Raw genomic sequence first — 18,417 nt, 5'->3', positions numbered from 1 at the left:
ATTCCCCTATTCATTAATTTAGTATTTTCTTTATAAAGAAAATCCCCCCAATATTTAATGCATCTTAGTATCTCACCCAATTTACGTTACTGAACTGCATGAGGCTTTTTTTGGTTAGTCTGAATGTGTATTTGAACCGATAGAACCTTGGGTTCGTTTGGATCTTGGCCGTTGGAAATAACTAGAGACGGAAGGTTGCTTGACACATGTTAAAAAACTTTTTGGAATGTTGGAGCTTTTATTCACAGCTGGTTTGGTTTGGATTTGAAAATTTCCTTTGAATCCAGAGTTCCTTGAGTTCGTTTAAATCTTGGCTGTCGCCAATATGCATAGACGGTCGGATCCACGACACGTGGACATCAATATGGAACGGTAGCGTCTTCTAATAATACCTCCATCTCTCTGTATGGGATTCCGCCGGCGTACCCATTATTTACGCTGACATACCTATTATTTTTGGCGCGCGTACTCTTTGATATCCCGGCGGCGTTCTCGATATTCCGGCAGCGTACTCTATAACCCGGCGGCGTACTCAATAGTTTGGAACACATGTTTGAACCCAGAAAATCTGGCAGCGTACTCGATATTCCGACGGCATACTCCATATTCCGGTGGTGTACTCCAGAATCCAACGGCGTACTTGATATCTTTGAACGATGGGTGTTTCTTAAATCTGGCGGCGTACTCTAGAATCTGTCACCGTTCTCAGCCAAAAGAGACGTAGAGACGTGAGAAATAATAAAATATTCAATAACGTCGCAGTTCTAAGCCAAAAGAGACGTGAGAAATAATAAAATATTCAATAACGTCGCGTTTTAAGCTAAAAGAGACGTGAGAAATAATAAAACATTTAATAGCGTTGCCGTTTTAAGCCAAAAGAAACGAAGATAATGATCGACATTGGGTTGTAAATTTGTCAGGAAGGGCAACATACGAGGACTCTGATCATGTCAGAAGGGATTGGGGTCTTTTTCCCACCCGATTTTGAAGAATCACCGGTGTTTGATGCTTGTTTTAAAAAGTACCTGAAATCCGTAATTTCTCGAAACTATTGCCCTCATTCCGTTCTTTTCTCATCATATAAAATGTGGTAGCTCACATCAGCATAACTAGCTTACGTTATCACGTATCATATAAAATGTGGTAGCTCACGTAAGCATAACTAGCTTACGTTAGGTCACCTCAGAAAGGAAAAAAATTGAGAATGGCATTCCCCCGGCCCCACTCCGCCTTTGTCCAAGTTAATGTCTAAAACGGATTACAGCATTGCTTATTGGTTATTGGTAAGGAAGCGGATTCTCTTTTTAAGCCCATTCCCATTCCACCATCTTTGAAAAGCGGTACATGAAAGGAACCTTCAATGCATTAGTGAGAGGGTCCCAACCTTGAGTTAATCCAGACCGTCCAAAACATATTATAGTCAATGCTATCATGCGCCAAGGTTTCAAATCAAGAAATTTCTAAGAACAATTATGGGCCCATCAATACCGTTGGTTTAGAATGTGGGGTCCATCACGTCAATACAACCAATGATTAGATGATCCTAACCACTAGATCAAGGGGTTAGATCAATTAATCATTGTGTCACACTTTAAATTTCACCCTTCTCGAAAGTATTTTCAGACCACAACCACATAAACTTAATTAATACTGCTCATTATAACAAGAAGATGAGAACTACAATGCTACTGCTTAACAATAGGAGAAGCCAAGCAGAGCTCGATGTACAAAATTTATCAGAGTTAAACACTACTCTACAGACACTCACCAACGCATCACTAAGTAACTTCATGACAGCAAAACACCCAAAAACAAAACTCATAAAAATTGCGGCCAGACCTTTATTCTCCATGTCGGTCTGATCATGGCGAACCCTTTCGATTTCGGACCTGTAAAAGTTTGGAGCTTAGTGAGCATTTAACTAAGGCATGATCTGAAAAAGAAAACTTTGAATATTGAGTAACAAAACATTGCATAAGCATGCAAGAACTGAGTGATTTAATTTATGAAGGGTTGAGAGCCAATCTGATGTAGAACATCCTCACGTACACATTGAAGAACTTGAAAGCCGAGCCAATTGGGTGTTTGACATTGAGAATTTTCTAAAAAAAATATTGTGGGACTTTGTGATGCAGATATTAGGATTTATTTCCACATTATTTAGTTTCTAGTATTTTTATTTCCATGTTATTAGTTTCTAGGATTTTATTTTCCATGTTATTTTTAGGAATTCTTATTTTAGTAGGTTTCTATCTTGTTGGTTGTTTATTTGCCTATATATAGGCCTCTTTACAACTTATTTTGTAACTTTGATTAATATTGAATAAAGATTTTTCTCCCTCTAATTCTGATTTTCTTCTTCCCTCTTCTGATTTCTTCTCCTCTCTCTAAATTCGTCTATCATTCTCTTCTTCTTCTACTTCTCCCTAAATTCGTCTCTTCTTCAGGTTATTTTCGTCTCTTCTTCCCCTATTCTTCTAATTCTATCCTCCTTCGTCTATTTCTCTCTTCTTTTCTTCACGGTGCTACATCAATTTGGTATCAAAGCCAAAGATCCAAGTGTGTTTGACGAGTTTTGGAAGTGTTCTTCATCTTATTTCCATCTTAAATCACCAACCTTCATCCTTATAGATTTTCCCAAACCCACCACCATTTCTCTTACTTTCAGCCACTTGCAAATCACCATTAAAACCCAGTCCCCCAAATCTCCAAACAAGTACCACCACCAACCTTTCCTAAACCCTTCCCGAGATTCCCTTATCTCAGCCCCAAACCTGCAAAAATATTTACACCAGATCAACCTCTTAAAGAATTTTGAATCCACCTTTCAACCCATAAATTTTAATACTTGAAGCCACATACAAACAGCCTGAGCATCATTGGGGGATCCTATTGCAGACACATACAATCAGTCATCTCTGATTACAGGGGAAAACATAGAAGAAATTTGTGTGTCTACGGAAAAGAAAGCTGTGAAAAATAGGAAGTTCATTCTCAAAGAATACAGGCAGTTCCCTCTAAGAGAAGAAACCCAAGGTGTTGTACAGTTAGAAGGTCTCTGCGATACCCAAAATAGAAGGAGAAGCTTTCCTTTCCTTGCTTTGCCTCTTGGAATTAAAAGGTTACTCTAGCACGTGACTGACAAACAAATAAGGAAAGCATTCTTTCTCAAAGAAGCAACATAATAGGTAAGTGATATATCTTATCTTTTGAGACTACCCGGATACGTGTCATTCAAGAATAAAAAAAAGGAAAGCTTCCTTGAAAATAGGGTAACAATAGCTTTTGGCAACAGTAGCTTGCCTGTCAAGCTTACTATTTCTAGTCGGTTGAGAAAAAAAAGGCAAGTTAGCTCTACAATAGTTACTCATCTTTTTGGTAACTTCCACCCCACCTTTATTTGTTAAGAGGTCACGTGACATACAAAAAGAAAGCCTCATACTCCACAGTTTCCTCAAATGATATACAATAATTAACAGCCCCCCTTTCTCCTTTGGTCACCCCCTTACATAGAGAAGCACTAATTAACACCCCTCATTTTTCCCTAGGTCACCCCTCCTTTATGTTTGACTTTTTTTTCTTTAACTCTTTCTTTAATTCACACCCCAATTTTCCTTTAGTGCACCCCCACCTTCTTTAAGTGATATTTATCGCCCCTTCTTTCCCTGTGGCCACCTCCTTCCTTTAAGAAAGAGAAATTTGACCCCCCCTCTTTTATCTTTAGGCACACCCCCCCCCCCCCGCCAAAAAAATCAGAAACAAAAAAAAAGATATAGCCTTTTGTTTTCTGTCGTTACACTCTCTCTCCCTTTCTACTTTGTTTCTCTCTCTATTTTCGAGTTATTTCCGCTCGAATTCGGTTCGCGACCTCAACACAAAAGTTGCTCGTGACAACTTTTAGAGTGCATTCAGCCTATTTTCAACAGCGGAGAGCAATCTTCAGCACAATTTCAGTAGCCATCTCAGCAGTTGATCGCGCCCTTTCTTCTGATCATCAGCTTTCACTCATCCTATTTCAGATCCGCGATAGACGTTGTGCTTCTTTCGACATGCCAAACAGATCAAACTGTTGATTTCAGTTTTCGTCATCGATCTCTATGACTCCACCATTTATTCTGTTTTTTGATGGGTACGACGAAAACTATTGGAATGGCCACACTCACTTTCGCTATTATGAGGATGCATGTTTACGTTAGATTGATGCTCTAGACGCATATCATGAGTACAATGGCCATGATTACCGCCAAACTATATAGTGGGCTAAAGAAATTGTGCGACGACAAGCCCGATGGTCATGGAGCCAAATTGAAACGAACCGTCGTAGAAGACGTGAGCAGTCAATCTGTCGTTGGGAGGATGTTTGTGATGCGTTTATGAATATTTATGCGCTCGACTATTTAAATCAACAGAGATTGAATCGTAAGCAAGAATACAGAGTGTTGTGTAGTTTTGAAATTAAAGTCGAAGCCCTCCTTGAACGACTAAAAGAAGACCGTCATTATATATGCGAAGCTAGAATTGTAGCTGAAAACTCAGTGCGTCGTATACGTGAGTCAGATTGCAGAGACAGCTTCACACTTCTAAGGCAGATATTGTGGTAGATCCACGTGAGGCTTTTCCCTTGACAGAGTTGATCGAGCATCGTCCTGAGTCAGAGCCGAGTGACATGACTGTTGAGCCATTACCTGAGACAGATGATCGCGAGCATATTACAGACGATTGCCCTATATATGAGCCGATTGATCAGATTGCCGAGATTTGTGCCGACACAGATGATCTTGTTCCGCAGATTGATTATGAGGTCCATCAGCCTGACCTCACTGCCCCAGCTTCAGTCTTAGACACTGATTTTATCATTGATTCAACTGAGCCTGATGAGATACCAGCGGATGACCTTCATGTTGATTCTTCTGCGCGTATTGAGCTACTAGTTGATGTTGATTATGTGGAGGATGTTCCCCGATTGGTACCACCCATAGCTGTTATGCCGATCCCACCGATCCAGGAGGAGTACTTTGCTATCTTTCTAGCCAGTTTGCTTCTTCAGCATGGGTTGCGTTATTATGATTCTACATGGGCGATTTCTTCACTCTCATTCCATCGGCATTTCAAACGCCTCTCACGGTTTTCACGCGTATTATACATGACAGAGTTTGATGTGTTACTATTGCTATTGATCGAGTTGCTCATCTACATATTTGATCCAGGTGGACTAGAACTCGAGGTCGAGTTCTTTTCAAGTGGAGGAGAATGATGCAGATATTAGGATTTATTTCCACATTATTTAGTTTCTAGTATTTTTATTTCCATGTTATTAGTTTCTAGGATTTTATTTTTCATGTTATTTTTAGGAATTCTTATTTTAGTAGGTTTCTATCTTGTAGGTTGTTTATTTGCCTATATATAGGCCTCTTTACAACTTATTTGTAACTTTGATTAATATTGAATAAAGATTCTTCTCCTTCTAATTCTGATTTTCTTCTTCCCTCTTCTGATTTCTTCTCCTCTCCCTAAATTCGTCTATTATTCTCTTCTTCTTCTACTTCTCCCTAAATTCGTCTCTTCTTCAGGTTATTTTCGTCTCTTCTTCCCCTATTCTTCTAATTTTATCCCCTTTCGTCTATTTCTCTCTTCTTTTCTTCACGGTGCAGCATCACTTTGGTTTCAGCTCGAGCTCTGAATTTGCTTGACGTGTCATTTGGAAGAGCAACATTTTTGACTCTGTGTAGGGGCATTAGTCTATGGAATTCGTGTCACCTTAAACAATTAATCGTGGAAGGCGATCCTAGGCTCCTAGCAATGTGATGAGGTGGATGCAACCTAAGGAGGCTTTCTCTTGGAGGACTGTAGACTGTATCAGTGAGATTATGGATCTTGTTGAAGGCCAACAACTAGGTCTCTTTTAAGTTTTAACAAGGCTGCTAAGAATTGGTTAGATTGATTGTTTTTTTCCTTGTTATTCATACTTGTTTCCAATAGGGTATTCTTGATCCATAGTGGTTTATGATTCCAATTGTGAGAAGTGAACGAGGAATACTATAAGAAAGTAAAATCTTTACCTTGTTATACTAAAACCAGTTCTTCTGTTGACTAGCATACATAATGCACAAGGATAGATTTTAAAGTCGTCTTTGCAACAACAAAAAACAATAAAAGAATCTTTGAAGATAAAGATGGAGAGATCGTGCATTGGATGATAGGAATGGAACACAATGAAGTCAGGTGGAATAGTACAAACAACTTCTCGTTTGGAAGACAGAAGGAGCTCAACTCAACTCAGCTCAACTCAATTCAACTCAACTCAACTCAACCAAGCCTTTGTCCCAAACTAGTTGGGGTCGGCTAAGGAATCCTTTAGAAACTTTTCATGAAGAAGGTGAAAGGATCTACCCGGCTGAAATTGACTACGTCTAATCCGACACTAGTTGGGTTCGTCTACATGGATCATTTTCTTCCATTCAATCCTATCCAGGGTCATGTTCTCTGTTAATAGGGGTGGCCAACCGGTTCGGTTCTCGGTTCTCGGTTCATTTTTTTTCGGTTCTCGGTTCTCGGTTCCATGAACCGTAAGAACCGAACCGAACCGTAGTACACAGTAGGACCGAACCGGACCGGACCGAAAATAATCGGTTCGGTCCGGTTCGGTTCTTCGGTTCTAATGGCTAATTATTAATTATTAATTATAATTTATAAAAACTTTTAATTAAAGTTATAATATAAGTTACTTTCTTATTATAAGAATAGTATTAACTATTACTTATTAATATTATAAGTAATTTATATTATTAAGTATATATATAATAGAATATAAAAATATTATATATATATATTCAAAGTTCGGTTCTTCGGTTCCGGAACCGAACCGAGAACATTAGACCCGGAACCGAACCGAAATTTTTCGGTTCTTCATCAGTGGAACCGAACCGGACCAAAAATATTTTTTTACAGTTCGGTTCCGGTTCGGTTCTTCGGTTCCGGTTCGGTTCTTCGGTTCTGGTTCGGTTCTGGCCACCCCTATCTGTTAAGTTCCTAGCAATCAAGCATTTCCTCATTGTTTCTACCCAAGTTGTTTTCGGTCTGCCCCTACCTCTTTTTACTCCATCAACTTGGCACGAGTCACTTCTCCTCACTGGAGCATCCAAAGGCCTACGTTGGATATGCCCAAACAATCTTAAGCGGTGATCTCTCATCTTCTCCTCAATTGGTGCCACCCCGACCTTGACTAAGGTTCAAAAAAAACAGTGGGATCACTTCTGCATTTTGAGTTCGGTAACACATGCAATCATAATAGGCATACATCTATAGCCAGGATGAAATCAGGCTTACAAGTTGGAATAAATAAAAGTCCTTTCTCAGATAAACAATAAATAAACTGGTGGCTCGGAAATCAACCAAAAAAGGGTAGGTAAAAACTTAAAAATTCGATGGTTTTACCCAAAAAAAACTTGGGAGCAAACGGGTAGGAAAATAATATAAGCTGGGAATGTCCACAGTTACCTCAAATTTGTCAATCTGATTGAAGAACAATCATGGAACACAAAGGGAAAGTTTTTTTTTTTTTGAAAATTAAACACAAAGGGAAAGTTGATAGAGGCTTTGGAAACTGGGTGCTCATTGTTTTCTATTCAAGCTCTAGACAGTTATAAAATTGGTCACTAAGATTTACTACCAAATCCACATATAGACATTCACAGGTTGAATTTCTTTGTTGTCGGCGTTAATGATCGGAAAACTGATATGGCTCTAAGTGGAAGGAGCTATGCCTATATAAGCAGAAAGTGAATAATCGCAAGAAGCAACCTGAATAAGAAGCTTGGCCATTGTTTGTCGAATTAATTATCATGATTCCCTTATTTGTTAGTGTTATTCATTTGCAATTTGAAATTTTCAGTATGAGTCTTGATGATGCCATAATCAATATATTATTAATCAATTTCTATGTTCAATCTAATTATGTTTTCATTTTTTTTTTCTTGATATATGTCTTGTGTCTACGTCACAGTATGGGATACCAATATCCATACCCATGTCCTGAACATTTTAAATTGTTGTATCTCCATTCCCACATCCTTGTTAGTACCCATATCTGTATCTAGGTACCATAGATTGTGGCCAATGGTAATTTGTTATCGATAATGAGATTTGCTAACCAGGACATATTCCAATCCCTACCTGAAAATTATTGCACTTTATTAAATGGGGAGAAATCAAGGGATAACAATTTGGAAGTTTTTCCCAGCCCGTATCATCAATATAACTTGAAATAGGCACACACTAACAGGAGAAGTGTTGCAAACCCTTTAATACTAGCTCCTCACCACATGTTCTTCAACCAAGACTTATCGCACAACAAGACAAAATGGATCCGGATGTGAAAATGTCTCAACGCATGTTTGTTTCAGAACTACAAAAATACAGAACTGAAAATAATCATGTTATCTGGACAAATCTGTAGCTTTGAAACTACAAATCTGTAGAACAACCACTTATTTTCATAATGGCATAAGTACCCAATTATACTTCCAATCATAGATCATAGAATGAGTACCAAATATGATGGTCATTTGTAATGCTAAAAAAATCAGGCTTTTCTTTCGAAAGCATGTCAGGGGATTTTTTTCAGTGGAATACTGAATCCAGCATTTGCCTCCAATGCGGTCAAATCTATGAATAGAATGTAATTCTCGGAAAGCTACTAACTCAAATAAATAATAAATTACAAAGGATGCAAATAGAGTAGAATAAGAACTCATGTAGAAAAGTCAAAATGAACGAGTCCAACCTGAGAATTGCATTGTCTTTGACTAATTTATCCAGCCGTGAGGAAACAAGAGATTTCCACAAGACAAGCTCACCAATGTCTTTGGCCTGACACAGGGTAAAGACACCAAATGAGTCGAAGAGAAAACTATAACTCGAGGAAGTTGTAAAGCATCCAGATATTGAGAAAAGGACATACAAAAACCTCCTTGTTATCAGCGTGATTCTTTATCTGCAGTTTGATTTGCTCCAACAGTAATTCCTTCTCAGCCATATCATCATCAAAATCGTTGAAAATATCAGCATATCTGGTATTCAATTCCTCCAGGTATCGCTCCAAAACAGAGAAGTTCAAATCCAGTGATTGGACTTTCAGCATCAATATCTTTAGAACACTGTCACCGGGCATCCTTCCAACTTGCTGAGGCCATTTTCCTATAACTGGGTCAGGCACACTAATCTTTGGAAGTTCACGTTTGGAATTAGGGTTTTCTGGTCCAGAATCATATTCAATTTTAGTAAAAATGTTACGATACAGATCATCCTCATCAAACGGCTCTAGTTGCACGGCCAACGGTGTAGATTCACTGTGTTTCCTCAGATAAAAATCGATTGTCTTGAAGAGAGATTAAATCCTCCAACATCCGCTCGACAGCATCCACTCTATAAACTTCCACAACACTCAGTGTGCAATAGAATTCTGAACTGTAATGACTCAGCAGATTAAGTGTTAGATATCTAGTCCACTTTGGCTCTTGAAGAGTAAACCTCTGTCTATGCTTTACATTTCCAGCAGTGAAATTACCGAGTTTAACCCAGCTGTCTGTCGAATAAACCAAACTACTTAGCAGCTCGAAATCCTTTAAGTTGGATGAGTAGTGCTCGAAATTTGCTATTTCGATGGCATCCACTAAGGTTTCTTCTAAAAGCTCTATCACAACAAATTTCTCTTCCACAAAACATGGATTTCGAAGGTACTTGTCCTTATCTTTGCCCAAGATGTTAGAGGCACCCTTTGCTTCTTTGTTAAAAGCTAAGATTTTAGATCCCTTAGAAGCAGAAGCATAATTGTATTCTCTCCCATCTGGCTCCATTTTGTGTATGATAGTAACAGAGTGGCAAGTTATCGTTCTTCCCTTCAAATTGATCGCTTCACTCTTGAACTGATCAAGACCGGGAGGAGCAGCACGAGATAACCGGTCAGTTTTATGAGTTTGTTTTTCTGCCTTTACCCCAACAGCTATAGATGTACTTCCTACTTCCCTTTGTTCTTTGACTGGTGGTGATGAATTTTCTTCATTTCCTTCACTAACTAGGAATTCACTGCCGCTGACTGTGGTCTCACAAATTGTAATGGTTGCATCTTGATTGTAATTGTCGGAATCTATTTCTTTAGATGTGGTTGCATCTTGATTGTAATCTTTGGAATCCACTAGTGCATATCCACCAATGGATCCTTTCTTTGGTTCTGTGTCAACTTCTTGCCAAATTGATGGATCGACAGTGACTCCTGATCCATCTGCACGCCCCTTGCAAGAATAGCAAATGACCCATAATGAATGAGAAAAATATATAACAAGAAAACCTGACCTGAAAAACCTGGAGAACTTCAATTCCATTTAATTTCTATAAATCCTATTGCAAGACCAAGAGAGAAGTATGAAGAAAAAGAAAAAAAAAACATTACTGCAACCGAACCCAAAAGAAACAGAAGAAAGAAATTATTTTTTTAGATAGAAAAGAATCTGAATCCAAAAAACCCACCAGAAAACTTCATCCAGATTTATGCATTTAAATTGTATTGCATGATCAGTAAATTACCCACAACTAATAAAAAGAGGATAGCCGGCATAGCATAAACAATAGAAAAGATTTCTTGATGCAAATACGCAAAGCATCTGACCAGCATGAAAAATGTGCTTTCTGGTATTCAAATCGACAAAAGGAATAAAGGGAAAGGAAACCTCATATGCGAGCTTACCTCTACAACTGTCACCACTGCTAATCCATAAGTTTAGGAGGAGGATAAGTACCCACAAACCGAGACCCAGAGACAGAGACACCTTATACAAGTGATTCCTTCCCGATATTGAAATCTCCAAAGACACTCTTCTTTGCAGAAGGGCTCTGCATGACTTCTGCATAGCTCATCAATCCAACACACAGCTGTAGAGACAGACAATAGGAAGAAACAAATCAATTCAATTCAAGCAATTACTTTTATTCCAGAACAGAAAAACGTAAAAATAAAATGTAATAGAAGAGATGCCAAAGAAAATCAAGTTTTCAGGTGGATCATAAGCAAAGTGTAGACAGATTTTATTTCAAATCTTTCTTCTTTTTCACTCTTGACATGGAAGAAAGGAAATTTAGGACCCATATAGGGTTGACCCTCTTGCTCAATTGGTTAAGGCTTTGTTCTTCAACTCTGAGGTCGGAGGTTCAATCCCAGCTTACCTACCAAAAAAGGAAGAAAAGAAATTCTGAAAATTGCTTTTTCTTCTTCTCTTCATATACTTTAATATTAAATCCAATTTGAATTACTAATATTAAATACAGAACTTGAAATAAAAGAGTCATGTATGATCATTCCTCTCAAAATAACCTATATTGGATGATAAAATTTCGATTCAATTAAATGAAAAAAAAAAACTGATATTTACCTAGATCCTTAAGAAACAGATGTCACAATCTCTATTCTCGAATCCAACTCTAATCAGAATCTGCAAAACAATAATCACATCTCATCCTCCTTGTGAATATACAAGAATCAGCAGTCCCACAAAATTCTTATTTCCTTTTCTCTTATAATTCGATGAAATAAAAAGGAAGAAAAACACAAACAAATAAAAAAGACCTCTCAGATCTACTCAGCTTCACAAATATAAATAAACTATAGAAAGTAAAGACTGGTCTCATATAAAAAGATCGCTTCATTTGTATGTAAAAGCTCACCTTTTTATCTCGAGATCTTCAAGGAATTCAAAATCGAATAACAGATGTGTGCTCCAGTAAGGGAAACTGTAGCAGAAAGCCATAATTTAAGGAATTTTAGGCTCTTTGGCCGGCCTTTCACCTTTTTATATTCATTTTTATTCTTTAAAACGGCTCTGTAGTGCTTTCGTCGAATGTCAGATCTCAACTTCTATTTGAAAAACAAGAAACTTCTTAATAATGCCCTTTCTTTTTCTTTTTTTCTTTTCATTTTTTTACTAGAATCGGTAAAAATCTGAATTGTTTTCACCAGATTTGGTAATACGGCAGAAGATTCTGAATCGATCTAAAAAAATCCAAAAGAATCTCAGATTTAAGCTACGGCAGGCAGACTATAAAAGGTAAAATCTAGGGTTCTTGTACTCGATTTCTTAATATGGCACTAAGTAAAATCCTGCCATTTAATGTTTTCGAGCCAGAAAATCACGATTTGTGTAACCTCTTATTTCTTCAAGCTTCATGAAACTACTGAAATCTTTGGAATCAGAAAATTATAGAAAGAGTGTGTTTTCTGAGACTCGGTTCACAGACATGATCATGAATTCCAAAAAAATCTGAGAGGATTCAGAAATTAAATAAGAAAAAATAAGGACTCGAAATCACTAGATTTGTGATGAATTTGGAAACGAGTAGAATCAGAAATTTAACAAATAGCAACTCGAATTCATGGAAATTTCGATGAATTCGAAAACAAGGAGGATCTAGCAATATATTGAATAAAATTAGGGTTTTTCGAGTCGAAATGACGTAAAATGCGATTGAATCCGACACAAGGTTGAGGAAATCTATGGATTTGTAGTAGAGGAACAAGAAAATTAATGGAAAATATGGACTTTTTATTGCCCAAAACTCATAGGAAAGAATCTGTAATTGATTAATACATTGAGAGATATAAATTCGCACCCCCTGTAGGTTTATTCGCACCCTTGAACGTGAATTTACGTCAAAAAGCGTAAAAAAGGAAGGTAACTGTGAATAGACTTTAATGCTTTTTGACGTCAAATCACGTTAAAGGGGAGTGAATAGTCCTACCGGGGGTGCGAATTTGTCATCTCCCAATACATTTTTTGGTTTACCGATTTCAAAGGAGTTCACTCTCTCTCGCTCTCTCTATCCCGAATTGACTGAAACACCCTCTCATAATGAAAAAAATACCCTCATAATTAAGAGGGGGTGTTGTAAAATGGAGTCGCGGCACAGCACAAATTGTGGTACCCGTTGATTACTTTATGGGATTTGCTAGGGATCATGGCCAAAGGCATTTCGCAGAACAGCTGTTGCATTGGAGTGCAGCCACCTCAGATGAATTAAACGAATATGACAAAATCTGAGCTTATGTGGATGCACTCTCATGCAATTCGAAATGCCTTATGTGAAGGTCCCTAGCAAATCCCTTGGGGCCCATTTGGATACCCCCAATTTTGTATTTGGATTTGGAATTGAGTTTTGAATACAAAATTAATAGATCCGGCAGCTCATGTAGAGGGAGACAGATAGGGAAGGGGGTACTTCCTAGTGCAGGGGAGAGGTTGAGGAGCAAAGAGGGTGAAGGAAAATGCCAGATCTGTGGATTTCCAATTTCTTATTTCCACAGCAAACTTATAAATCTGATTTTTTTTGCTGAACTAAAAATCCAAGAGTTTGATCCGATCCAAATTACAATGACATGACATGTTTATGGAGTTCAACTAGGCCCACTAAATCACATCCATGACAATAAAGTGCATTTTATGGGGCCCATCATGGATAGGCCGTGCCATTTAGAATAGTTTGATGAGCGGTATTTGTCAGGGTGGCCCCCATCCATGTGGCCCTTAGAAATAAAAGGTATTGATGATGCTCAAATCAGGCCGAGCGAACAGACGGTTGTGATGGTGTCGATCCCTCGTCAAAACGAATTAGGCAACCAATCTCCAATCTAATCTAATCTAATCTAATCTAACTACTATATATAAAGGCAGAATCGTGGGTTAAGTTCTTCCACCCTTTGCCAAAAATCCCATCTATATCCCATTTGTATTTTGCCTATTTCTTTAATATGGCTTTATGATATTACCTATGTCTATTAGGGTAATTTTGCCAATAAAATGAAATGTTGGAGTATCCCACGTGGCAACCCCTCATTTATGGGCAATAAATGAGGAGATGATAAATTCCCACCCTTGTGGCAGACTTCAATGCTTTTTGATGTCTAAAGGAATCCCCAAAACATAAAATGGCTGTTGCTTATTTATGGGCATAAATGAGGAGCCGCCGTATAAATTCGCACCCTTGTGGCAGACTTATGCTTTTTGACGTCTCATCCTTATATCTACTATAATAAGCTGGATGGAAAAGAAGAGAATTTTTTGATTTTTTTGAAAATTATATGAGAATTACACATCACTTTTTTTGACTTTTTTTAACAAATGCACCCATTCAACTCACATATTTTCAATCTTACCCCCTCCTTTATACTTTTAACAAAGGCACCCATTAAAGCCATATAATTTCAATCTTACCCCCTCCTTTATGGTTTTTTAATAAAAAATCTATACGGTGATCTTAACCATCCGATTTAAGAGGAATTATGGAAACATCTATAGATTGGAGGGCTAGGATCAGCCTATGGAAATGATTTTTGGGGCACAACCTATTTATGTTGTGTTCCATCACATGTACAGTTTGGATCAACCTATGACGTGGTCCGTACAGTTCTTTGTCGGCCCGTGCATCGCACGGGTTTTTTACTAGTATAGATTATTATACTATGTATATAGAAAACCTGAATCATTCAAGCATAAAATGCCAACTGCTATTTATTTTTGGGCAATAAAAAAGGAGATGATAAATTCACAGACCTCTAATGTAATTATAATTTGCAAAGACAGATCAGGAGAACTAGAATCATAGGTGCTAAAAAAAAATGTGTGAGAGAGGGAGACAGATGGGAATCATACTAGATGCCCTTGTATGGCAAGGTGTTCATGAGGTCCCTTGCTTTGGTAATGAGATCAACAGGATCCTGACCGTTCATCTGTTAGATCCCACCATTTAACATGTCATTGCACATAAATCACTTCAATCGGACAGTCCTAAACACCCGATTAGACGGATAGGATTGTTTCATTAGAAGTAGATTTGGGGCTATGAAAATTCTATGTTGTGGGCCCCACCTAATGAATGGTCAATGTCGTGTTGACATCACATAGATGGGCCCAATTGGACGGTTAGGATTGTTTTGTTCGAAGTGGATTTGGGGCTATAAAAGTTCTATGTTGGGGGGCCCAACTAATGAATGGCCAATGTCGTGAGGTGGGCCCAATCATCTCATGGCAACTATAACGTAATTGCTTCGCACAGAATCACTCTCATATGGAAAAATGTATTGAATGAAAGGAAATATGAGAGATTTTTGGAGCCATGACTAAGAAATGTCTAGATGTTACTGAGGATTTAAATGTTATCACATGAAAGGGTGGGTTGTGCAGCTCTCTCTCTCTCTCTCTCTCTCTCTCTCTCTCTCTCTCTCACGGTAAAATAAGCATAGGATTCCCTTCTCATCTAATAGAAAAAGTATACGACAGTGCACGTTAGGTCTCCCAGTACAATGTGAGGATTGCAACAAATCATTTGCGTGCTCCAATTATTAAATTCATGCAGATCTATGCACCCACTTTATTCTAACAAATAATGTACAAGCATCATATTTGTAATTTGGCTATCATTTCATGAAGAAAAGTGGCGCCCACAATTTGAAGAAATGACTGTGTTTAGGTTTTGATAGAAAAAAACAAAGGCATTACAAGTATAAAATACCTTCCAGCGGCTAATCCTTCACGTAGACCATGAAAGCGGAGACCACACCAATGCGGGAATAATGTCAAAAAATAAATCAAAAAATCAAAGTTAAACACAATGATCTCCTTATAAGATCCGACTTGTCTCACCAGCCCACACCTCCCATGAAGTAAAGTTGCCTAGAGAGAGAGAGAGAGAGGTGGTGCTCGGTTACTTATTTGTTTACTTTAGTCCCACTTTGTACTTTGTTTAGAATGGAGGGGAGGGTTCCCTTTTGTAGGAGGAGGTTTCGTACTGCAAGCATGATGTGATGGCGTCCTGGTGCCGTGCGAAGGTGCCGTGCTTATCGCTGGTGAAGATATCAAGATCAAATAATGTGCGGCCGGTCAATGGAGATATGATAGGGTATGGTGCCGATATTTTTGATGGTGACAATGCAGGAGCTGGTAAGTGGTACCTGACAAAATCTGTGGAAAATGGTAGCAGAAGATATGGTACGGCGTTGTTGCACACTCGGATTTCTGGGATCTGTCTGTCGGAGCTCTTCTAAGGACGGGTAGTTGTCCCATGTGTTCCTTGGTCTTGGAGAAGCATTCGAACTTACCCCCATCCGGTGTATTTCATTGAAAGGCTAGTCCTACCATTTTGAAGGGTCTTAAGCTCATTTAAAGGGTAATTTCTTCATGTAGTTGAATAATTTAAGGTAATTTATGGTCAAAATCCTAACAAAGAATGTTATATGAGATTTTATAAGATTCTCTCCAAATTCAGAAAGATGTATTAAAAAACAGATATGATTGAGAGACGGTTGTGTCAGGACTATCCAAAGCAGGCCTCTTAATATTACCAAGTGCACTAAAATAGGATATGCTTGTAGTCTGATGAAAGAACGGAGGGCATTCCTTGTGCAACTTGGCCGGGCTCAACCTAAATCCGATGGGTCTAACTCGATTTCAGCTCGGGTTGGATTGACATTTCCTCAGGTTGGGTTGGGGGTGGGAAAAACAAACTCAATTTAATTTTAGGTTGGGTTAAGGTTGAAGCCTTAGGAAATCCAACATGGTTTGAACATGACCTATTCCTCTAATTTTATCGTGATTTTATCAAGATTTTTAAAATCTTAGGATTATGTTTTTTTTTTTACAGACCATCATGACCTAATCCAAGCTGATTTGGAAAACTAGTTAGACAAGGTGAGTTAGGGTTGTGTGCTTTCGAGTCGAGTCTGGTCGGGTAAGGGTTGATCCTCCTTGACCAGAGATTCGGATCGGGTCAACTTAGAGTTGAGGTAATGCTACCTTGGGTTGGGCTCATGTTGGCCTGACGCAACAGTACCTGAGTTACATGAATAACGCATCTTTCTAATTAGATTATTGACAAACTGAAGGGCACCCTTGCCCGAAAACAGCCACAAGGGCACCCCATTGGTCCCTCTCAACAAGTTCATTTATAGGAGGACATAAAATATGAATATGACACAAACAAGTATAAGATTAAAGCAGGAATAAAATACACTTTGTTGAGAAGGACCAATAGGAGGGCCCCTTCAATTTATCACTCCTCTTCTAATTATTATTGATTTTCCCTCTTCCTTAAAAGAATGTGCAACAGTGTTGGGGAGAATAGTTGCCCAACGTCACCTTAATTTAAATAAGATAGGGTGTTAGGTATGACATCCAATTTAGTTTGTCCTATACCCAAGGAAAAGAAGGAACAAATTTATGTAAGATGGATTAACACGCTTGAGAAAACAAAAATTTATGGGTGAAAATGTTAATTAACATTTTAAAATTTTAGAGGAAAGCTATTGAAATTTTAGATCAATTAGCAAGATGACCACGTCTTGATGAACGAAAATAACCATGACTCAGTGAGGCACGTTTTATTTGTTTCTTTCTTGACAGTGTGTGTGGTCACCCATATTATAAGAAATTTAAGGCCCTGATTGGATTGCAAGAATTTCATGGAAAAGTTTGGAAACAAAAATATTTCTAAAAGTTCTTACTTATTTTACACATGAAAAGAGCTGAGCTGAACCAACCTTCTCGTCTTCCTATTGACCGGAGCGATAGGGGCAGTGGAGGCCGCTTAGTCCTCTTCCAATGGCAATGTTTTTCTTGCAATCCAAACAGTTAAGAACAAATTTTATTCAAGAAATATTTTTCTTGGAATCCAAAAAAAATTTACCCGAGAAATATTTATCCTACAATAGGGAGATTACAGTCTCAAAATTTCTGAGGTGAGGGTTTATCCGTAATTTAGTTTTTTTTTTCCGTTAGATCAATTACAAATGGGGGCCAGAAATTAGGTGGAATTATTAACAGACTCATGCTTTTCAGAAATTATCAATTAGGGACAAAAGAGGTCTGGTCGTAAAAGGCTGGACGAAAATGCCCTTTTCTTAAGCAACACGTTTTGCTTTTCTACTTTTCCCTTTTCTCTCTTCTTTCCCTCTTTTTTTTTTTACTTTTTCATTTTCAACTTTGTTTTTTTTACCTTACCAGTCATCTTCTTCATCATTTAGCTACAATTGGAGGCGGGAAAATTAAAAAATTTGAAACGTGAGTTCATTCCCATCTATCTCTCAATATCTAGGTTTTGTTTTTCATTTGTTTTAGGGTTTTGCATTTCTCCTTCTCCCTTTCAATTGAGGATGAGGAAGATGAATCGTACGGTAAAAAGAAAAAAAGAAGTGAAAATGAACGAGTGAAAAAAAAAACTGGAAGTAAAAACATGTTCATAAGAGATTTGATAAGCCCATTCGGAATTTGGCAACCCCATTTTGATACTGGATAACCCCAACCCCAGAGACTTGAAAACCCCCTTCCAAAACTCCAGTACCCTTGGGCAATTTTAAGAGATTTGATAAGCTCATTCGTAAAT

General features: G+C 38.0%; 1 pseudogene across 1 annotated transcript; it reads right to left on the bottom strand.

The window, feature by feature from the left end:
* Positions 1–1,657: 1,657 nt before the first annotated feature.
* Positions 1,658–16,144, bottom strand: LOC143890559 (SUN domain-containing protein 4-like; annotated as a pseudogene). The gene is made up of 5 exons (XR_013255201.1): positions 15,992–16,144; positions 10,831–10,926; positions 8,960–10,289; positions 8,783–8,868; positions 1,658–1,889 (listed from the first exon to the last, which is right to left on the bottom strand). The product of XR_013255201.1 is annotated as an SUN domain-containing protein 4-like (transcript).
* Between the last annotated feature and the right edge of the window lie 2,273 nt (positions 16,145–18,417).

This window comes from Tasmannia lanceolata, unplaced genomic scaffold (genome assembly GCF_043159265.1).
Source record: "Tasmannia lanceolata isolate RefF3 unplaced genomic scaffold, GAP_Taslan_0.1 ptg000013l, whole genome shotgun sequence".
Lineage (NCBI taxonomy): Eukaryota > Viridiplantae > Streptophyta > Magnoliopsida > Canellales > Winteraceae > Tasmannia > Tasmannia lanceolata.
This window is presented reverse-complemented; position numbering and strand designations above follow the sequence as displayed.